The sequence below is a fragment of the Strongylocentrotus purpuratus genome, unplaced genomic scaffold (assembly GCF_000002235.5).
Source record: "Strongylocentrotus purpuratus isolate Spur 01 unplaced genomic scaffold, Spur_5.0 spur5_scaffold_6, whole genome shotgun sequence".
NCBI classification, from domain to species: Eukaryota; Metazoa; Echinodermata; class Echinoidea; order Camarodonta; family Strongylocentrotidae; genus Strongylocentrotus; species Strongylocentrotus purpuratus.
In genome coordinates, this window is record NW_022145612.1 from 14,736,630 (window position 1) to 14,754,496 (window position 17,867).

Genomic DNA, 17,867 nt, shown 5'->3' on the forward strand with positions numbered 1-17,867 from the left:
GCATAGCTCAGACTAGTACAAGTATGAGTACGAGTCCCACACATTAACTTATGTGTGGGAAAAAATAGATCTAGCTAGATCTAGTCGGTCTGAAGACAATGCTGCACTGGATCTGGATCGCTAGCTGCATGCTGGAGGCTGCCGGCTGGAACTACTTTAAAGATCATCATTTTGTCAAGGAAGTGAGTAATAAATTTCTATACTAAATTTGTATAGATCTAGTAAATCTTACAGATAAATGGGCGCTAGCGCGCTACTCTAGATCTAGACCACACATTTCTAGGTCTAGGTAGGGAGGCCAATGCCCAAATCTAACTTTTTAATTACTAATTTGTTTATACTAAAACTAAGATTAAAAGAAAGCATTTACTTTCACTAAGAAAATCCACCCATCTGCCGACTCCAGAAGTTCCATCAAATAGGAGATATCCAGCTAGTTCCTATGAGGTTCCTTCTACGCCTTTCCGTACGTAAGAGCCTTGAAACAATTATATTTCATGTCGCAAAGTTACGTTCATAATTAGACAGGCCCGAGGGACAAAGTTCATGATGAAGTTTAAAACTTCGCGCGAAAGTGCAATCACTCAACAGCGGCTAGCCTTGAATCGGTCGCACACGTACACACCTTCTTCTTCTTAGTTGATCCCACCACCGACACAGGCAAGCCCCGATGCAGGCTGAAGTCCAGCCATCAATGTGCGAACGATTACATCTTCTACTACTACGAGCCGAAGACGATGGTTCAAAAATGAAGAATAGAAATATATATAATTCATTGATATTTACCTTAGATGTGCATTCCAATAATTTGATTTCCTCATGAGTATTCCTTATTATCAACGATCGAGAAGTTACGAGGTCCAATTAACATCCATCTTGCAGCGAACACAATCATAGCGCACATCCATGCATGCAACGTACCGTACGTGTACTAATATTTCTCTCACTCTCTCTCTCTCTCTCTCTCCCTTTCGCTATACGTAACATACACACTCACTAACCATGTATCATACAACACACACCTTCAAATCATGGCTTTCATTTCAATTCTCAATTGGAGTATAGACTGCTCACGTAGACTTTTTTTTTTACTGAAATATCTTTTTTAACACTTCTCATACATAATACTGCACGACACTCGTATCTAGTGCTGTGAGAATAAGGTACTAGGGTCTATAAATAAGACTACGCTTTGCGCACGATCTGACCGGAGCTCAGATTATGTCGCAATACCCTTTATTTTTGGCGCGAACAATGACGTCACTGTTCACTGTTTTCCTTCTCATTTTGAGATGGATGTAGCTATAGGGCTCAAACCAACGCACGATTGACAGAAACATCGTACTCTATCTACTTTCGAATGTTCAGTTTGTAAAAATCTGTATTTAAAAAGATATAATCTTTTTTATTTATATTTTCTAGTTGTTAGAAGTGGCAATTGTGAACATCTGAAATGTTGATCTCTATCAAAAGTTCTTTACTCAAAACGGATCCCATATTTTTAGGGTCTACCTTCTGCCAATGAGAAGGTTTTTAGTGAGCAAACCTCTACGCCCTCTAGGATTTTCTTAGTCGGTGGTGCGAGTGCGTCAAGGTCGTCTGCAACCACAATTATTGGATTAAAAAACGTCAAAATCTGCAAGATTGTCAACAAATGGTGAAAGACTGTTACAGATCCGTGATTATAGGTATGTTGTGAAATGTATAATTGTATTTTCTTTTCTTATTTTCTTCAATTTTTATTTTTACATCATTTTTTTCCCTTTGCTAATTTTTTGAAGTGGGCGACGAGCGCACAAATCGTAAGTGTAGAAGCCTTACGCCCGGGCATTGGCCTCCCTAGTCTAGGCTAGACAGCAATAACCATCTGATTTGGGTCATTTCTTTAATAAAACTGACATTTGTTGTCATTCCCCAATACAGATGGCAACCCAGAGATCTCGTACCGTGGGGGTAGCTATAGCCAACAATGGCAGCTTTTTGTGTCAAAAAATTTTCTCCCCGATTTTCTTTATTTAGATCTAATTTTCTGATTTCTAAATCAGATGTAAATTAGGTCGGTATGTCATTTGTCCTAATTACAGTTATCAAAATTTGATAACTTAATATTAAATGTATAATTTACGGACTTACTTATATGAATTATCCAATTTGTATTTCCGAACTGTGAAACGGTACGTTCATGCATTCGAAATATTACCCGGCGGCCGATATATTTCCGGGTCCACCTACCAAAACATAGCCAAATGGCCAATCAGAGCACTCGTTTCGTGGGAGTTCGTTGGTCAAGCTGGGCCGACTCGTACGTAGCTACGGTAGCTATTGGACGTTCGAAAAGAAAAAATGAATATTCATCAACTAAAACCAAGACGGATAATGTTGACGACGAGACTTTCTCGGATTAATCATTAATTTAGGATCTAAATGAGCAAGCTATCGTAAGTCAAATAAGCTATATATATGTTATTTTTAATTAGACTCTAAATTATTGTCATATTGCAGCATGTATGAGGATGTAAAGAGTGAAAATCTCGTTGCATATCTCATTCATCGCGGTCCGGTCGAACCGAACCATTTGTTCCATACAGTGCCTCACAGAAAGAGGTCCCCAGACTCCAGTCTCTATAATCGGAGGTCTAGTGGAGCCAGACGTAGTCTCAGTGGAACAACCGACGATTAGAGAGACTGAAGCTTTCGGTCTAGGTCTAGGCCTACTTCTAGATTCTAGGTTAGGCCTAGATCTAGGCCCTATACACAGATACAATAATACAGGCCTAGAGTCTACTTTAACTCCGGGAAGCTCCAACACCGGCGCTGCAGGCGTCGGAGCTTCGGTTGGTTTTGTTGGTTTCTCGTGTGGGCTAGTATTTACTAAAACAGCCGATTGGGTGATATTATCATTAAATCTGCAAAGGGAGTATGGTAGCGCGCCCAGTATTCGGTCTATTCCCAGTATTCGGTCAGACAGCCGTTTCAACAGCTGTAACAATTTAAAAAATAATTTATGAACCATGAAACTTGCACAAATCAGGCAGTTAAACAACTTTTCTTAACTCTCAAAATTAAATCAGATTTAGGGCCCCGGAAAGATCTCCAACTTAGCTCGAAATTGGTCAGTGTCGCACAACTTTCCGCACTTTCACGTTCTCTTAGCACATGCGCTAACATGCATAGCCATATGTAGAAGTCTATTGCGAAACAACTACGTGTGCTGTCCAACCAAAAAATTACTTTTTTTTTTACGAGGGCTCTTTTCAGATTTTCCCTTAAAAAAATAGCCCCCCTTAATTATTTTGCGGTGGCTATTTTGGAGCTCAGGGGGGCTTTTTTTTTTTAAAGGTTGTATTTCTTTTAAACGCGGTTTTACCTAATTAAATTCCAAGCAAAGGCAAATATAGATACAATTGTAGCGTACATATGTCATGTAGAGTATTGCAGACATCAGATACCCATGATTTATTCACTTTGTGTTAAACGTGTGGCTTTATGATTTACATATACATGTAACTAAAACTTGTCAAAAGGAGTGTTTTGTTTAACTGTTCGTTTTTCATATCCTTAGAAAATATTATCACTGACACGCGGGCTAGGAATTAATTTTTTTATGGGGGCTACTTTTCCCCATTGCCTAAAAAAAAACCAAGGGGCTACTTCCTTAAAGGGATCCGGTAACTTTGTCTCAGATTCTGAAACAAAATTCTGGATTTAGCTCATGATGCAATGATATTTATAAACCTGTAGGTCAGTCAGGAACCCCATGACTTTTACCAGCCGATCGCCTGTCTAATTATCAAGATATTTATGATTGGAATTAAAAATTTTGAAAACCGTTCGCCTGACGGTTTTCATAACACTACAGTCTATTGGGGAAAACGAGTATGGTAAAACCGGTCACTCAAGGATTTTTACTTTTTGGAGGCACTTCTTGATCATTTTGAAGCGCGATTTTTGTAGGGCTTCAATATTACACCATATCACAGACACTAATAACATGTAGGGCCGTGTATCTTAGATTTAACAATGTTAAACGATCCCTTTAAAGCCGTATTGTAAGCTGTAACAATAAGTTGTGTTTTTCCTTAGCCATCATACTACTAGCAACCAAATTGGTAGGTAATATGTTATTTAGTCTTTTTTTCTGTCCCAAATTTAATTGTTATCATGGACAATGCAATCCCATTAAAAAAAAATGTAGACCAACTCCCTTTAAAATTGTGTTATTTAGACCATTTATTCAGTCTACTTCTTCCCTAACTCCAGGGAGCACCAGAGCCTGCATCGGAAATCGATTCAAACAGTGGGGAGGGGCACATTTTTTTCGAAATGTAAAGAAGTAGTAATTACATTTTGACTTACAACGTTTTTCGACTCCTCTGGGCATCAGGACAACCACTTACCACTTATACACTGTAATTATAATTTGAAGACGTCTTTGAAAGGAAAAAAGACGATTCCTCGTCCTTACCCAATTTATCCCACGTTGTGTATCGTTGATTAAAGGGATCGTTTAACAATGTTAAATCTGAGATGCATGGCCCTACGTGTTATCAGTGTCTGTGACATGGTGTTATATTCAGGGGCGTCTCTAGACCTTTTTCAGTGTCGGGGTGTAGAGGCCAACGATTACCGACAAAACTAGCCCCCAATTACCGACAAAATTAAATGTCCCAATATTTACAAATTTAAACATATATACCCGGGCCGAAGGCGTAATTGTATTTCCTAAGGACTATCTATAGTACTTGCGTATGCGCAAATGGTCATTTTCCTCTACGACATAAATATACAAATTATTTCGTCAACTTAGTCAGCATCATAGCTATATATTTTAATGCAGGCGCGTAGCTAGGATCTTATTTTAGGGAGGGGCGGTAGTGAGCAAGCGATTCACTCAAAGCGCGCTCATTAGAGGGTGTGGGTGATAGGCCTCCCGCGCGAAGGGCAGAAGCTTAGACGTTTCCTTAAATTATTAGGAAAAGGAGACGATTTATTGTACCGTTCTCGACAGTTAATCCTTGTCTGAATGAACTTCCCCCCCTCTCGCGCGAAGCACGAAAGCTTTGGCGTTTCATTAAATTATAAAAAGAAGACGATTTGCTGTACTGTTCTCGACTGTTAATCCTTATCTGAATTCATTTTCTCCCCCTCCCGCGCAAAGCGCGGTAAAGCTTTGACATTTCATTAAATGATGAGAAAAAGCAGACGATTGGGTGTACTGTACTCGACTCTTAATCCTTATCTGAATTCAGTTCCCCCCTCCCGCGAAGTTTTGGCGTGTCATTAAATTATTAGAGAAAGTAGACGATTTGCTGTACCGTTCTCGACTGTTAATCCTTATCTGAATTCATTTTCTCCCCCTCCCGCGCAAAGCGAGGAAGCTTTGACGTTTCATTAAATTATGAGAAAAAGCAGACGATTGGGTAGTCTAGTTCTGGACCCTATATTGATTTTTGTTATTCGCCGACTATAAGCGTTAAGCCGAGTGATGCGATCCTTAGTGATCGCGAGTCCCCAACTAACTAGACCAATTGTCTCTAGCTAGACCAATTGCTTAATGTGACGTCAAGGGTCAAAAGTTCACAAACAAGTGATTCATAAATATTCATGAAGTTACTGTCAATCAAACTTCGCTCGCGATGTTTTACGTTTTACACGTGGGATTCTAGTCCAGAAAGGGTCAAAAGATCAAGCCTTATTACGTAATTTTGATAGCGCCCAATTATGCATAAACATACACGTACTGCTGTGTGCTACAGGTGTATGTGACATTTCGAACTCCCCTTGCCTCATGCACAGATGCCTAGCTAACTATACTTCGCTGCGCGAAACGCTTTCATTTAGCGTTCGGCAGGATTCAACGTTGTCTATTTGCAAGACCCTATTACAAAGCTATTACAAAGCTACTAAGGGTCATTTTTAAAGACGTGCACCGGAAATTGATAAATATTGGAAAATATATAACTTTAAATAATAATTGTGCATTATTGTTGTCATTTTAAATAGATTTTGTTTAGATTTCAAATCAATATTTCCACTTTTTGTGAAATTATCAGCATGCGTTTATGACGATAGACTAGGCCTTCAACACGCTGATATAAAATAAAGAGGGTCAAAGTCAAATATCATGCTTATATATGTCCATGCTTAGTTTTTGAAATGCCTGCCACTACCAAACTAAGCACAAGTTATTTATTAGAAAGATTCTATCATATCACACAATGACAATATTTCAGAAATTTTAATTTTTTATTGGCCCTTTTGACGTATTTTGTTGATAATATTTCAAGGGAACCTTGAAACCACCATTAGTTTCGAGTCATATTAAAGTAGATCAAATTATCTACATTTTGATACCAATCTCAACGGAATTGAAATTAATTAACAACGCAATATTAAAACGTTATTACCCATATATCAAAATTTGAAGTGCCTTTTTTCATAAGTTTCCAGGAAATTGTGCATGTAAAAATGTGAACTGCATACTCGAGGTGAAGGGGAATTGGGAGAAAGAGGAAGAAAAGGGGAAGGAGACAAGAATAGAAGGGGGAAGACAGAGAGGCGGAACTGATAAGAAACACTATATAGGGAGAAGACAAGGAGAAGGGAAAAAAGGTAAATTAAAAAGGGAGAAGTGCTGATTAAAAGTCAAGGTATTAACCTTACATGAGTGTTGCACATCATTAACCTACATTTATGTTTCCCTTCATATAGTACTTATATAATACTGGTTTGTGCAACTTTATGATTTCCTTAAAAATAACTTGCAAAGCAAGTCATAATCATCCATTTTATGGCATTTTAATACTTGTCATCATAGGAAGCCATGCAGTGGCATGTTATTATTGTGTTTATTCCTCTATGAATTAATAACCCTAAAAGTCTTCCAGTTACGGTGGCAAGTATGTAATGTTCTTGTACAGAGGAGTACCCCCCTCCCCTCTGCATGAGCAATTTCATTGCAATTTGCATTGAACCAAACTTCTATTTTTGTTTAATACAGATTTTTTTGTTTCCCTTTTTTTTAAATTCCATATTAAAACAAAAAAATCATGAAAGTTGCGTAGAAATGGCTTGCATTTCACACATCTGATAATGTGTTTGAATTCAACCTGAAATTGGCATTTTCCAATAAGAAAGTACATCTCCAAAGTATAAGTCTGAATAATACAATTATAAACTGAACTAGAATGTATGATGACATAAAATGTGTTACGAAGTCATCCATTACTGGTAAAATAAATCATCATTCACAATAGAGCAGTTAAATGATAATCTCAGATTAACAAAAAAGACAAATCCACGAGAGTATTGGAAATTTTGGAAAACCAAAAAAAGTAATAAGGCCTCACGAATGATTTTGTACATCTTTTGTAATTTGAATGTTGCTCAAGTTAAAACAGGTGCACTAAGTTCACCAACCCGAAATAGTGTAAACATTGGACATGAATTATGAATTTGCTGTTTGAAATATATGTACAATACAGTTGTCAATGCAATCGTAATCACCAAGCGAGATGCATGTAACAGCGCTAGTATAGTTCGAAAACTTGGAAGTTAGATATACAATGCCGCTATTGTTTCTATAGTAGTACGTGCATGTACATGTACATGTAGCTAGGCCTACATACAGTGTGTGCACCATGGAAATACACTACGCATGTATATAACACAGTAGTTTATATCTTCAGAACTTATTGTATCTTTAGAGGAAATAATGTTAAAAGAGGAAGTTTTAATGGTCATTATACATTTAATTTGAATTAGAAGATTAATTTTGAGACAACATGGCACTTTTTAAGGAATTATACAATCATTGTATCACCAGATCATACCAGATTTCCCCATTACTACTTCAAAATGCTGTCAAGCAAAGACTAGTACTTTGGCTTGGAGGCACGGCCAATTTCATGGATCTCCCTGAAAAATCTCAGGGAAAGTCGTTAACTTGGGGCGCGTTCATGCTTGATTTTGACGGCCAGAATCAGGCATCTGTTACGCGTTTAGTTTAAAACACGCTTGCGTTCATGCTCACTTTTGTAGAATCACCGAAAAATGGCGATCACGATCGCTGATCGTAAACTCACAAAAAGATGCGTTTACAATTTGTAAACGCGTTTAAATGGGGTCAACGCACTGACCTCTAGTGGGTCTACGTAGCATGCACAGTGAAGGTTTGCGAATCCAGCTGGAAGACCAATTAAGGCCACACACTGAGAATTGCCTGGGGGAGCCAGAGAAGTAAGCATGAACAGTGCATCGTGGAACTGCGATCACGATGAGCGTTTACGATGAGCGTTTCAGATCGCTCATTCTGCCTTCAAAATTTAAGCATGAACGCAGCCTTGGAGGAATTGGACTGGACCCTATTCTAGCGCAGTTAGTGGGGGAATCGCGATCACTAAGGATCGTATCACTCGGCTTAACGCTTATAGTCGGTGAATAACAAAAATCAATATAGGGTCCAGAAATAGACTAACGATTGGGTGTACTGTTCTCGACTTTTAATCCTTATCTGAATTCAGTTATCCCCCTCCCGCGAAGTTTCGGCGTGTCATTAAATTATTAGAGAAAGTAGACGATTCGTTAAACCATGCTCGACTCTAGTCTTAATTCTTGTCTGAACTCGGTTTACCCCTCCTGCAAGTTTTGAAGTTTCATTAAATTATTATAGAGAGAAGACGCTTCGTTGCACCGTTTGATCGACTCTTAATAAGCCCTATTTATATGAATTCAGTTTCCCCCTCTCGCGCGAAGCGTGGAAGTTTTGACGTTTCATTAAATTATTAGTGAAAGAAGACTATTTGTTTAACCGTGCTCGAATCTTAATCCTTGTCTGAATTCAGTTTCCCCCTTCCCGCGTGAAGCGCGAAAAAGCTTAGACGATTCCTTAAATTATTAGAGAAAGCAGACGATTCGTTGTACCGTTTTTGACTCTTAATCCTTGTCTGAATTCAGTTTCCCCCTTCCCACGTGAAGCGCGAAAAAGCTTAGACGTTTCCTTAAATCATTAGAGAAAGCAGACGATTCGTTATACTGTTTTCGACTCTTCTAAATGAAGTTTTCCCCTCCCGCGCAAAGCGCGTAATTTTTTTTTGTTTCATCAAAATATAGAGAAAGGAAGACGATTCGAGAAAATACAAGTATTGTAGTTGTAGTTACTCTCGAAGCCGTCACAGCTGATAAAAAGTCACAGTTCGTAGGTAAAAAAACTTTGGTCGATTGACAATATACATCTCACCGACTTCATACTTCTGCAAGAATACTGAGTTACTGACACAGCTGACCCGACACAGCAATTTATTTACCTGTGTCTTTCTTGCTTCCTCGACGACGAGACGACTCCACCCAACAAGTTCCCTCTCTCACCTCTCTTTCATTCCCCGTTTATTTTGTTTCTCTTTTCTCTTTTTTCTTTCTTCTTTTCCTTTTCTTTCTTTTCTTTCTTTTCCTTTTCTTTCTTTTCCTTTCTTTCCTCTCCTCCCTCTTTTTCTTTTTTCTCTTTCTTTATTCTTTTTTCTTTCCTTTCTTTTTCTTTCTTTCTTTCTTTCCTTTCTTTTTCTTTCTTTCTTTTCTTTCCTTTTCTTTTTTTCTTTTCTTTCCCTTTCCCTCTCTTTTTTCCCTCCGCCTTTTCTCTTTTTTTCCCTGACGGCAGCGCAACTTTACTGACAATATCCTGGAGATGCCCCTGGTTATATTGAAGCCCTAAAAAAATTGCGCTTCAAAATGATCAAGAAGTGCCTCAAAAAAGTTTAAAAAAAACTTTGAACGACCGGTTTGACCATACTCGTTTTCCTCAATAGACTGTAGTGTTAATAAAACCTTTTGACAAACGCAAAATTTGACTTCGATTTTCAATCATAAACATCTTGATAATCAGACGGGCGATCAGCTTTCAATTTCAACGGTCCTCTATAGCATGAATATTTATATTTGCTGCACCGCTACCGTGCATGAGAACTTTTTCTACGCCATGTTGAATCGACGATATACACTGTACATAATACATACATGTACGTGTTCATGTACATTTACAACATGGATGAATTGGTTTATGACAAGGAATCACCTATTTTTGCCTCTCATTTTTTTAATATTTAACTTTAGGAGGAAAATTATTCACAGTATCATGGTTTTGGTTTTTGTCATGCTACAGTACATGTACTGACCTGCTGAAAACAAGAAACTCTAACAAAACCCGTTTTAAAACTCGTTTTGGGGGGCTCACCATAACTGGATTAGGGCTTTAAGAATTCTAATACCATCAAGAAATGGGATCGAATATTTAAGATTATACAACACCTACATGGATCCTTGTCATTTGATTGGAGGATTGTTGGTCACATGATATTCAATAGATCTTCTATTGCACAGGCGTACATTTTTGGTTATATATGACTGCGTAGTGCGTACCTCTCTGCCGTGCGCGTATCCCTGCGTGTATCAGACGCGAAGGCAATCTGAATGTACATGTAATCTAGAAGACTTGAATCCAACTTTAAGTTATCTTTAATATAAGGAGTAAAGCATAATTTGTTGATTAAAGTATTAATTAGATCTTCTTCGATGTTGTATAAAACAAATAATGAATGTTTCATTCATTCAATAGTGCAAATATTTTCATTCCTTCAAAGATTAGCATTATTTCTTTTAACTCATGAAAATATTTGCACTATTGAACTCATAACCATTCATTATTTGTATATTACACACCAAGGGGTACAATCATCACAGCATCTATTGCATTGCTGATCAAATAGTGTGTAGTGAAGAATTCATGTGCATGTAGATGTACACTGTAGACTGTACAGGTACATATAATCATGAATAAGAAAAACAATTGAAGCTGGAATGGAAAATGAGCTCAGAACTTTACTTTAAGTATGGCTCTTTTTTTATAGACCTATCTAGAAGGCCAAGTGCACCATAACATCAACCCTAACATGATTTGAATAGATAGAGAAAAATCAAACAAGCATACAGTAGCACTGAAAATTACATCAAAATAAGTTTTAAAATAAGAAAGTTACAGCATTTCTAAGGTTACATTTTGGTATGCAATTGAGGAGCCAATGATGTCACACACCCACTATTCCATATGTATTTTTATTATATATGAAATTTCAAATATCTCAATTTTGTATAGATTTGATAATAAAGAAGTCAAATTCTGAATTGAATCACAATAAGTTACCACATGATTTGTTCCATGATACTATGATAGTTTTACATTTTTGGAGCAAAAAATTAGAAAATTTGAAATGTTGTACAATAAAATACAATAAAATAGTGGGTGTGTGACATCATAGGCTCACGCATGACAAAATGTGTATACTGACCATGTTATGCATTAGTATTTTGTGAAACTACATGTTTTACATGTAAAACTTTAAAATGCCATAACTTTCTTATTTTACATCATACTTTGATGAAATTGTTAGTGTTGTGCTTGATTGATTTTTCTTATTCAAATCAACTTGATGTCTAGTTGGACTTCCTCAGATCATTCATGACAAACTCTCTTTCCCCTTCCATACATTAGTGGAGTTAGTTTAGGCTGCATTGTGTACTGTACATGTAGTGCAAGCATGTAGTATTTTCAGTGATACACTGTACATGTAGGTCCATAAAGTGGCTGGGGAGTGGCCTTGTGGTATTTGGCCAGAGGCTTAACCTCATGACCCCATGTACAAGCATGGACCTACTATGTCCAGTCCATGCTAAACTCTCTATCAAGTCCCTGCATGTACACTGTACAATGTACATGTACATACAATCAGGAAGAAGAACAAAAATTGAAGCTGGAATGGAAAATGAGCTCAGAACTTTACTTTAAGTATGGCTCTTTTTTATAGACCTATCTAGAAGGCCAAGTGCACCATACATGTAACATCAAGCTGATTTGAATAAGTAGAGAATAATCAAACAAGCATAACACTGAAAATGTCATCAAAATAAGATTTGAAGAAAGAAAGTTACAGCATTTTTAAGTTTTACATTTTTTTCATGAAACAGTGTTACAAATAACGTGGTTGGTATGCAAATGAGGGAGCCGATAATGTCACACTATCACTGTTCTTTATGTACATGTATTTTATTATATGAAATTTCAGGTATATCAATTTTTTCATCAATTTAATATTAGAGAAGTTCTCAATTGAATCACAGTATACAATAATGTTGATTTTTCATTACATGAGAAGAAAAACTACTGGTATGTTTTACATTATTGGAGCAAAAAGATGAAATACCGGTATTTTAAGTTTATAAAACAAATTTCATAAAAGATAGTGTGTGACATCATAGGCTTACTCATTTGCATACAGACCACGTTATGCATTTACTGGTAAATTATAATCACTGTTTTGTGAAACTACAGTATATACTACAGTACATACTACAGTACATACTACAGTACATATGTAAAACTTTAAAATGCCTCATAACTTTCTTATTTTACATCATACTTTGATGAAATTGTTAGTGTTGTGCTTGATTGATTTTTCTTATTCAAATCAACTTGATGTCTAGTTGGACTTCCTCAGATCATTCATGACAAACTCTCTTTCCCCTTCCATACATTAGTGAGTTAGTTTAGGCTGCATTGTGTACTGTACATGTAGTGCAAGCATGTAGTATTTTCAGTGATACATACACATATAGGTCCATAAAGTGGCTGGGGAGTGGCCTTGTGGTATTTGGCCAGAGGCTTAACCTCATGACCCCATGTACAAGCATGGACCTACTATGTCCAGTCCATGCTAAACTCTCTATCAAGTCCCTGCATGTACACTGTGCAATGTACATTGTACATACAATCAGGAAGAAGAACAAAAATTGAAGCTGGAATGGAAAATGAGCTCAGAACTTTACTTCAAGTATGGCTCTTTTTTATAGACCTATCTAGAAGGCCAAGTGCACCATAACATCAAGCTGATTTGAATAAGTAGAGAATAATCAAACAAGCATAACACTGAAAATGTCATCAAAATAAGATTTGAAGAAAGAAAGTTACAGCATTTTTAAGTTTTACATTTTTTTCATGAAACAGTGTTACAAATAACGTGGTTGGTATGCAAATGAGGGAGCCGATAATGTCACACTATCACTGTTCTTTATGTACATGTATTTTATTATATGAAATTTCAGGTATTTCAATTTTTTCATCAATTTAATAATAGAGAAGTTCTCAATTGAATCACAGTATACAATAATGTTGATTTTTCATTACATGAGAAGAAAAACTACTGGTATGTTTTACATTATTGGAGCAAAAAGATGAAATACCGGTATTTTAAGTTTATAAAACAAATTTCATAAAAGATAGTGTGTGACATCATAGGCTTACTCATTTGCATACAGACCACGTTATGCATTTACCGGTAAATTATAATCACTGTTTTGTGAAACTACAGTACATATTTTAAAATTTTAAAATGCCTCATAACTTTCTTATTTTACATTATATTGTGATGAAATTGTTAGTGTTATGCTTGTTTGATTTTACTTCAAATCAACTTGATGTCACTTCAAATCAACTTATGTCCAGTTGGACTTGGTCTTTAAGCTCCTTACATACTGTATGTGTAGGTCATTTATATCATTTGTATGACAACCACTCTTTCCCCTTTCGTACATTAGTGTATAGGTACATTTAGTAGTTACATGTAAGCCTGTACTGTATCTCTTTGGTAGTGCAAGCAATGATGTTCATCTAAACAGTGGCTGGGGAGTGGCCTTGTGAAAGGCACTGGTATTTGGCCAGAGGCTTAACCTCATGACCCCATGTACAAGCTACTTGGTGCTCCATACTCCTTTCACATTTGTTTTGCTTAAAGGTAAAGACCAGTATTGGAAACGCCCCAATTTCAATAAATGAAATGGTAGCTCTTATTACCAATCAATCATGTGAAAGAATATGTTTTGACTACATGTACATGATGATAAAATTTATGCCGGGAAACCGCTTATTAATTGATATATTTGGTAAATTAGTTTATCTATTGGGATGTGAGAGATAAACGCACATGTCCCGCATGTGTGCCTAGTCCCATATACATCTTTCTGTGTACAGTGCTTGTAACTTTACCAAGACTGGACCAAATATCTTATCATTTTGATGATTCCAGAACCTTGCAGTACTACCATGGACTTACACACCAATACTTACATGTATATGCTAGATGATCAACCTTTTCTGATCGATTCCACGTTTCTTTCACAATGCAATAGCATGACCATAACTGGTCTTTATCTTTTACCCTTAATTTTGCTTAGCCAAAACATGTACTAACTTGTGGGGCTTTTCACACATGCTTTTTTAAGTCCTGTAATAAGAAAATTCATGCTGTTCTCACTGCAATTAATTTTCCCCATACTGTAGCTGTGAAGCGTGAATATTCACTGATTCACTCCATTGCGTAGTACCTGAATTTTTTCGTTTCTGTTCTCATTCATTTGCCTTGCACTGCAATTGTGGAGTTAGCACCACATTTGCGGGATAAGCCATGCAGCTATTTTGCAGGGCCAGCTAACCCTGTACTATACATGTAGGTGGGGCTGACCCACTTTGGTAAATATGTGTTTGAACAGAAAGTGGAATAAGCTTAAGACCAGACTATAGCCTAGGTGGGGCTAAGACCCCCCTTCAACCCCACCTACAGTACATGTATAGTCCGGGGTTAAAGGTATAGACAAGTTCTGGTCATGTGATTGCATTGTGAAAGAAACGTGGAATCAATCAGAAAAGGTTGATCATCTAAAATATAAGTATTGGTGTGTACTGCAAGATTCTCTGGGATCGTCAAAATGATAAGAAATTTTGCCCAGTCTTGGTAAAGTTACAAGACATGTATATAGACAGAATTTTAATACTTAAAGGGAAATAAAACCCAAATAGACAACTCCTCTAAATGAAAACAGATAAACCAGAGAAGCAAACTGATGAAAGTTTCAATTAAAACTGACGAAATATAAAAAAGTTATGAATTGTTGAAAGTTGCAATCACTATACGTATGGGAACTTCAAATTGGCTGAAGCGGTAATGTAAATATGATGTAGTGCGGGACTAATTTCCCATCTGTTCCAACATATGAAATAAACTACATGTACAGGTCTACATGTATAATGAATGTTTAATGTTTAAAAGGTGTTCAATTGGACAAAAAAAAATTGTGATTACTCTTTTTTTTCCATCTTTTTTCCATCTTTGTTTTCATTTTTCAGAGACATGGGCAGAAGTCTGCAAATAAGCACTTCCAGACTTGGACTTGGACTTGGAGTGAATCAGTACTTTGGATATATGCTACCTCTGTGTTGTTTTTTTTTATCCCACAGAAAGTTTGACATGGAATTGAGGGGGGGGGGGGGGGTGCAATATAGTTTTAATCCACACTTTTGTGAAAAATGAGTTACATCCATTTCCATCAGCTTTCTAGATTGTTCTTCATCTTCTGACAATAAAAAAAAAAGGAAATCAACTGATTAATAGGGAAATGAATAAATATTCTTCTCCTGAAAACAAGCAATTATCTGAACACACAAAAAAAAGTAACTCCCCCTTAATCAAAATGGCGTAGCTTTTTAAAGAAAAGGTTTTGAGCAAAATAAATTGGCAGGACTGTTCCTATATTTATTGACTAACTTTTCTCCCGAAATAAAATTGCTCCATTGAGTAATGCATGAGTGGACAAACAGGCAAAATTTTCACTTTTCAAAAGTCACAGTGGTTATGTTTTATGCTGTTTTGACAGTACATTTTAGCTTTTCTTACACTATTTTTAAAGTTTGCTCACCCAAGCATGACACGATTACAACCTCTTGAGTTCACACAACTTGTGATGAAACATTTTAGTTAAAAAATTATTAATTTTGCTCACCCAACAATAATATTGAAAAAAGTGTTGGGATAGGTGTAAGGTGGTCAAGCAATGTATGATAAACAACAACAACACAAAAACATGCACCAGAAACTAAATTCGCTAAAATCTTGTTTCACAGAATCCCCTAAATGACCCTTACAAGTATGACTTTAGAAAAGTGAGAGTGACAATTTTCCCTTTAATGTTTGCTCACTCATGCATGACTTGGTAAATCAATCATATCTTCACAGAAAAGTTAGTCAATAAATATAGGAACACTCCTGCCAAGATTATTTTATTAAATACCTTGTCGTTAAAAAGTTACGCAATTTGGATTGAGGGGGAGTTACTTTTTGTGTTGTGTTCAGCATGAAAAATGTGCTAACCCATGCATTCCATTCTGGAGGCGCCCATGACAGATATTGTTTGGTAAAGCAAAGTGCATAATTTGTCAACAAAATGAATTTTATTCTGCAAAGAACACAAGGGATCTGACTTTCAAGATACATGTATGTAAATTTATTATTTTTGTCTAAAAGGGAGTTAGATGCACAAATATGAATTTAAATTATAATTTTTGGTCATTGGAGGATAGCACTGTATTCATTTAAATTTTTTGGAGGTGTTTATTTTTTCAAATGATTTCCAGTTTAAATTAAACATAAAGGTATTTAGTGGTAGACAGAGATTAATCAGGTTTCCATGTATAATATGCTACATGTACCCTCCATAAGTCAGATCTGATTTCACCCAAGTTTTATTTATTATTACACTTATGGCAATGCAATGATTAAGTACCGGTACCAAAGTGAAGAGTAAACATCAGCCTTGGAGTTGGCACTAGTAGGCGCATTTATACTGTCAAATACCTCATTTTGAAAAGTCGCGATGTTTCGCGCACCCTTTTACACTTGTGCGGAAACATCACCTACTGAAAAGCTCAGTGATGTCTTGGCGTGTTTCAGTTGGTAATGCGCATGCGCAGCACTCCGATGCAAACACTTTCCTCTTTCTATATTCCCTTGTTATTCTTTGTTTTTCCTTCTATCGCCTTTTCTTATTTTATTCTTTATCACTTCCTTCTATCACTTTCTCTTTCTGTGTTTCCTTATGTTATTCTTTATGTATTCCTTTTATTACCTTCTCTTATGTTATTCTTTGTTTTTTTGATCATTCTATCACTTTCTCTTTCTGTCTTTCCTTATGTTATTCTTTGTTTCTTCCTTCTATCACTTTCCCTTTCTGTCTTTCCTTATGTTATTCTTTGTTTCTTCATTTTTGTATCACCTTATGTTATTCTTTGTTTCTTCCTTCTATCACCTTCTCTTATGTTATTCTTTGTTTTTTATCATTCTATCACTCCCTCTCTCTGTGTTTCCTTATGTTATTCTTTATTTATTCCTTTTATAACCTTCTCTTATGTTATTCTTTGTTTTTTAATCATTCTATCACTTTCTCCTTCTGTCTTTCCTCATGTTATTCTTTGTTTCTTCCTTCTATCACTTTCTCTTTCTGTCTTTCCTTATGTTATTCTTTGTTTCTTCCTTTGGTATCACCTTGTCTTATGTTATTCTTGGTTTTTTATCATTCTATCACTCCCTCTTTCTGTGTTTCCTTATGTTATTCCTTGTTTCTTCCTTCTATCACCTTCTCTTATGTTATTCTTTGTTTTTTATCATTCTATCACTCCCTCTTTCTGTGTTTCCTTATGTTATTCTTTGTTTCTTCCTTCCATCACCTTCTCTTATTTTATTTTTTGTTTTTTATCATTCTATCACTTCCTCTTTCTGTGTTTCCTTACGTTATTCTTTGTTTCTTCCTTCTATCGCCTTCTCTTATGTTATTCTTTGTTTGTTATCATTCTGTCACTCCCTCTTTCTGTGTTTTCTTATGTTATTCTTTGTTTTTATCATTCTATCACTTTCTCTTTCTGTCTTTTCTTATGTTATTCCTTATGTTATTATTTGTTTCTTCCTTCTATCACCTTCTCTTATGTTATTCTTTGTATA

The 17,867-nt window shown here is 36.1% G+C and overlaps 1 long non-coding RNA gene across 1 annotated transcript; it reads left to right on the plus strand.

Annotated features, from left to right (window-relative positions):
* Window positions 1–73: 73 nt before the first annotated feature.
* On the plus strand, window positions 74–16,220 carry LOC115919146. Its single transcript, XR_004061718.1, has 2 exons — window positions 74–182; window positions 15,224–16,220. It is a non-coding gene; the product is annotated as an uncharacterized LOC115919146 (long non-coding RNA).
* Window positions 16,221–17,867: the final 1,647 nt, after the last annotated feature.